The sequence below is a fragment of the Triturus cristatus genome, chromosome 4_2 (genome assembly GCF_964204655.1).
Source record: "Triturus cristatus chromosome 4_2, aTriCri1.1, whole genome shotgun sequence".
Classification (NCBI taxonomy): domain Eukaryota; kingdom Metazoa; phylum Chordata; class Amphibia; order Caudata; family Salamandridae; genus Triturus; species Triturus cristatus.
This window is the reverse complement of record NC_140586.1, coordinates 55,629,594-55,635,593: the sequence shown is the minus strand read 5'-3', so window position 1 is coordinate 55,635,593 and position 6,000 is coordinate 55,629,594.

The following is a 6,000-nucleotide window of genomic DNA, read 5'->3' as shown; positions in this document are numbered from 1 at the left end:
GTACTTTAGCCCACTCTGCCACCCCAGTTCAGACATGGCCATATGCAAATCAGTCTGACCCTGTGCCTCATGGGAACAGTCCAGCCTGAACTGCCAAGCCATGTCTTCCCTGGACCAGAATCAAGCTTCCTAGGACCGGTTTCTGGCATTTCAGCCGTCTTCAGCCAGGCTTATTTGAATCCAGTGGCAAAGTGAGCAAGGGACTCGCGTCTGAGCATACCCTGCCAACTTATGGCGAACAAAGCACAAACCAAAGGAAATGATGGACGGAGTGTTGAACATTGCAAGCACTCACCCCCAGTCAACTGATCTGGGTTTAATCCATCACCGTTCTTTAGCCCACTCTGCCACCCCAGTTCAGACATGGCCATATGCAAATCAGTCTGACCCTGTGCCTCATGGGAACAGTCCAGCCTGAACTGCCAAGCCATGTCTTCCGTGGACCAGAATCAAGCTTCCTAGGACCTTTTTCTGGCATTTCAGCCGTCTTCAGCCAGGCTTGCTTGAATCCAGTGGCAAAGTGAGCAAGGGACTCACGTCTGAGCATACCCTGCCAACTTATGGCGAACAAAGCAAAAACCAAAGGAAATGATGGACGGAGTGTTGAACATTGCAAGCACTCACCCCCAGTCAACAGATCTGGGTTTAATCCATCACCGTTCTTTAGCCCACTCTGCCACCCCAGTTCAGACATGGCCATATGCAAATCAGTCTGACCCTGTGCCTCATGGGAACAGTCCAGCCTGAACTGCCAAGCCATGTCTTCCCTGGACCAGAATCAAGCTTCCTAGGACCGGTTTCTGGCATTTCAGCCGTCTTCAGCCAGGCTTGCTTGAATCCAGTGGCAAAGTGAGCAAGGGACTCACGTCTGAGCATACCCTGCCAACTTATGGCGAACAAAGCAAAAACCAAAGGAAATGATGGACGGAGTGTTGAACATTGCAAGCACTCACCCCCAGTCAACTGATCTGGGTTTAATCCATCACCGTTCTTTAGCCCACTCTGCCCCCCCAGTTCAGACATAGCCATATGCAAATCAGTCTGACCCTGTGCCTCATGGGAACAGTCCAGCCTGAACTGCCAAGCCATGTCTTCCCTGGACCAGAATCAAGCTTCCTAGGACCGGTTTCTGGCATTTCAGCCGTCTTCAGCCAGGCTTGCTTGAATCCAGTGGCAAAGTGAGCAAGGGACTCACGTCTGAGCATACCCTGCCAACTTATGGCGAACAAAGCAAAAACCAAAGGAAATGATGGACGGAGTGTTGAACATTGCAAGCACTCACCCCCAGTCAACTGATCTGGGTTTAAACCATCACCGTTCTTTAGCCCACTCTGCCACCCCAGTTCAGACATGGCCATATGCAAATCAGTCTGACCCTGTGCCTCATGGGAACAGTCCAGCCTGAACTGCCAAGCCATGTCTTCCCTGGACCAGAATCAAGCTTCCTAGGACCGGTTTCTGGCATTTCAGCCGTCTTCAGCCAGGCTTGCTTGAATCCAGTGGCAAAGTGAGCAAAGGACTCACGTCTGAGCATACCCTGCCAACTTATGGCGAACAAAGCAAAAACCAAAGTAAATGATGGACGGAGTGTTGAACATTGCAAGCACTCACCCCCAGTCAACTGATCTGGGTTTAATCCATCACCGTTCTTTAGCCCACTCTGCCACCCCAGTTCAGACATGGCCATATGCAAATCAGTATGACCCTGTGCCTCATGGGAACAGTCCAGCCTGAACTGCCAAGCCATGTCTTCCCTGGACCAGAATCAAGCTTCCTAGGACCGGTTTCTGGCATTTCAGCCGTCTTCAGCCAGGCTTGCTTGAATCCAGTGGCAAAGTGAGCAAGGGACTCACGTCCGAGCATACCCTGCCAACTTATGGCGAACAAAGCAAAAACCAAAGGAAATGATGGACAGAGTGTTGACCATTGCAAGCACTCACCCCCAGTCAACTGATCTGGGTTTAATCCATCACCGTACTTTAGCCCACTCTGCCACCCCAGTTCAGACATGGCCATATGCAAATCAGTCTGACCCTGTGCCTCATGGGAACAGTCCAGCCTGAACTGCCAAGCCATGTCTTCCCTGGACCAGAATCAAGCTTCCTAGGACCGGTTTCTGGCATTTCAGCCGTCTTCAGCCAGGCTTGCTTGAAGCCAGTGGCAAAGTGAGCAAGGGACTCACGTCTGAGCATACCCCGCCAACTTATGGCAAACAAAGCAAAAACCAAAGTAAATGATGGACGGAGTGTTGAACATTGCAAGCACTCACCCCCAGTCAACTGATCTGGGTTTAATCCATCACCGTTCGTTAGCCCACTCTGCCACCCCAGTTCAGACATGGCCATATGCAAATCAGTCTGACCCTGTGCCTCATGGGAACAGTCCAGCCTGAACTGCCAAGCCATGTCTTCCCTGGGCCAAAATCAAGCTTCCTAGGACTGGTTTCTGGCATTTCAGCCGTCTTCAGCCAGGCTTGTTCGAATCCAGTGGCAAAGTGAGCAAGGGACTCACGTCTGAGCATACCCTGCCAACTTATGGCGAACAAAGCAAAAACCAAAGGAAATGATGGACGGAGTGTTGAACATTGCAAGCACTCATCCCCAGTCAACAGATCTGGGTTTAATCCATCACCGTTCTTTAGCCCACTCTGCCACCCCAGTTCAGACATGGCCATATGCAAATCAGTATGACCCTGTGCCTCATGGGAACAGTCCAGCCTGAACTGCCAAGCCATGTCTTCCCTGGACCAGAATCAAGCTTCCTAGGACCGGTTTCTGGCATTTCAGCTGTCTTCAGCCAGGCTTGCTTGAATCCAGTGGCAAAGTGAGCAAGGGACTCACGTCTGAGCATACCCTGCCAACTTATGGCGAACAAAGCAAAAACCAAAGGAAATGATGGACGGAGTGTTGAACATTGCAAGTACTCACCACCAGTTAACTGATCTGGGTTTAATCCATCACCGTTCTTTAGCCCACTCTGCCACCCCAGTTCAGACATGGCCATATGCAAATCAGTCTGACCCTGTACCTCATGGGAACAGTCCAGCCTGAACTGCCAAGCCATGTCTTCCCTGGAGCAGAATCAAGCTTCCTAGGACCGGTTTCTTTCATTTCAGCCATCTTCAGCCAGGCTTGCTTGAATCCAGTGGCAAAGTGAGCAAGGGACTCACGTCTGAGCATACCCTGCCAACTTATGGCGAACAAAGCAAAAACCAAATGAAATGATGGACGGAGTGTTGAACATTGCAAGCACTCACCCCCAGTCAACTGATCTGGGTTTAATCCATCACCGTTCCTTAGCCCACTCTGCCACCCCAGTTCAGACATGGCCATATGCAAATCAGTCTGACCCTGTGCCTCATGGGAACAGTCCAGCCTGAACTGCCAAGCCATGTCTTCCCTGGACCAGAATCAAGCTTCCTAGGACCGGTTTCTGGCATTTCAGCCGTCTTCAGCCAGGCTTGCTTGAATCCAGTGGCAAAGTGAGCAAGGGACTCACGTCTGAGCATACCCTGCCAACTTATGGCGAACAAAGCAAAAAACAAAGGAAATGATGGACGGAGTGTTGAACATTGCAAGCACTCACCCCCAGTCAACTGATCTGGGTTTAATCCATCACCGTACTTTAGCCCACTCTGCCACCCCAGTTCAGACATGGCCATATGCAAATCAGTCTGACCCTGTGCCTCATGGGAACAGTCCAGCCTGAACTGCCAAGCCATGTCTTCCCTGGACCAGAATCAAGCTTCCTAGGACCGGTTTCTGGCATTTCAGCCGTCTTCAGCCAGGCTTGCTTGAATCCAGTGGCAAAGTGAGCAAGGGACTCACGTCTGAGCATACCCCGCCAACTTATGGCAAACAAAGCAAAAACCAAAGTAAATGATGGACGGAGTGTTGAACATTGCAAGCACTCACCCCCAGTCAACTGATCTGGGTTTAATCCATCACCGTTCTTTAGCCCACTCTGCCACCCCAGTTCAGACATGGCCATATACAAATCAGTCTGACCCTGTGCCTCATGGGAACAGTCCAGCCTGAACTGCCAAGCCATGTCTTCCCTGGACCAGAATCAAGCTTCCTAGGACCTTTTTCTGGCATTTCAGCCGTCTTCAGCCAGGCTTGCTTGAATCCAGTGGCAAAGTGAGCAAGGGAAATCTTGGATAAAAAGATATCGGAACTTAACCAAAAAAATGAACATATACAATTCACCAACACCACCAGTAAACACTCATTATCTTTTTTGGATGTATTGATAACAATCAAGGATGGTACCATTAAACAGAAATACACCATAAACCAACTGATAAGAACAACACTTTGAGATTCACAAGCTTTCACCCACAGAATTTATTGAAAAATCTTCCTTTTTCGCAATTTCTACGCGCTAAAAGGATATGTTCATCAGAACAAACATGTCAAACCAACACGGAGTACATGAAGAAAAGGTATCTATCCAAAGGATATCCTGAGGAAATTCTGAACGAAGCAATTGACAAGACACAACAAAGGCCAAGAGAAAGTTTACTGCAACAAGCACCTACGAAATGTTCCACCAGACAAGTTTTTGTTTCAAAGTACTCTACAAGTTCCAAACACATTAAACAAATCATCTTGAATAGATGGGATATGCTACAAAACGAAGAGGACTTTAAAGACCTTTTTAAAGAGAAACCTTTATTTGCATATAAGAGATCAAAGAACATCAAAGAAATCTTATCAACTTCATTCAAGACTACCACCTTGGAATTTAAAGGCACGCAAAGATGTGCCAATTGCGTACATTGCAACAATGTAATAACAGGCGACATAGTACATCACCCCACCACTGGGGAAACCATCAAACTACATCATAATTCTACCTGTGACTCAACCAACGTTGTCTATGCTATTAAATGTCCGTGTGGACTCCTTTATATAGGGAAAACAGAGAGAAAAATAAAAACTCGAATTTCTGAACATAAAAGCACTATTCGCAATAAGAACCAAAAGAGTAGTTTAGCGACGCATTGGAATAGGTGCAAACATTCCATTTCCCAACTGAAATTTCAAATTATCGATAAAATGGTCCCAGTCCCGGGTAGGAACCTATCTAAATCTCTTTTACAAAGAGAAATATTTTGGATTAGGAGGTGGAATACACAAGATCCCCATGGGATCAATGAAAAAGTTGATTTAGCATGTTTTTTGTAAAACGATGCTTGGGCAAGCTACAGGAGACATACAGACGTCCATATTATGAATGTCCTTATATTGTTTCAGTTTTTTATCTTTCTTAGGTAAAGAGGTACCTTCTGAATTTTCTCTTTTCTTTCCTATCTACTTTGCACATTATTTTTTATATTCATGTACGTTTACTCTTTTACGGTAATCACGTTTCGTATTGATAATCGAGGTCGTATCTATTTATTAGAACCAGAGCAACAGATTCCCATTCCAAAATGGCAGTCTGTATTTGTAGCAGAATCTCTTAGTCCCATTTCTTTGCCGATTAGAATGCGTCCGTATAAGGTAGACGCCGATCAGTTGGTGGTATACGGCTTTGAGGAGCACGGTTAGCTGTTTACCTGGAGGTTATGAGCAGACGAGATATTTTTCGCAGTGAAGGTGAGGAGAAGCGGTGTTCAGTGTAGACGGATACGCATCAGGGGGATAAGCGCGCAGGTAAAGAAGTTATGCTTCGTTAGTAAGCATTATTTTTATGTTTTTTCTACAGTTGATCCGGTGAAGGAGTGTTCACGAGGATTAGTATCATTTTTGCAGGTCAGTTGAATTGAGGGACGGCTGTCCGTTCAGTATCTTTTAAGGTTAGGAGGATGTTGTATTTAGTTACGGAAGGTGTTTTTCCTTTTTTCAGCCAGGGAGAGTACCAGATTATCAGGTATTCGGTTTCGTTTGTTGTGCACGATTTTTCACCACACAGGGTGACTGGTTTTACTGTGGATCATTTCTATCACAAACCTTTTTTCTTTGTTACAAGGACATTTCTTCTATGTAAAAAAAT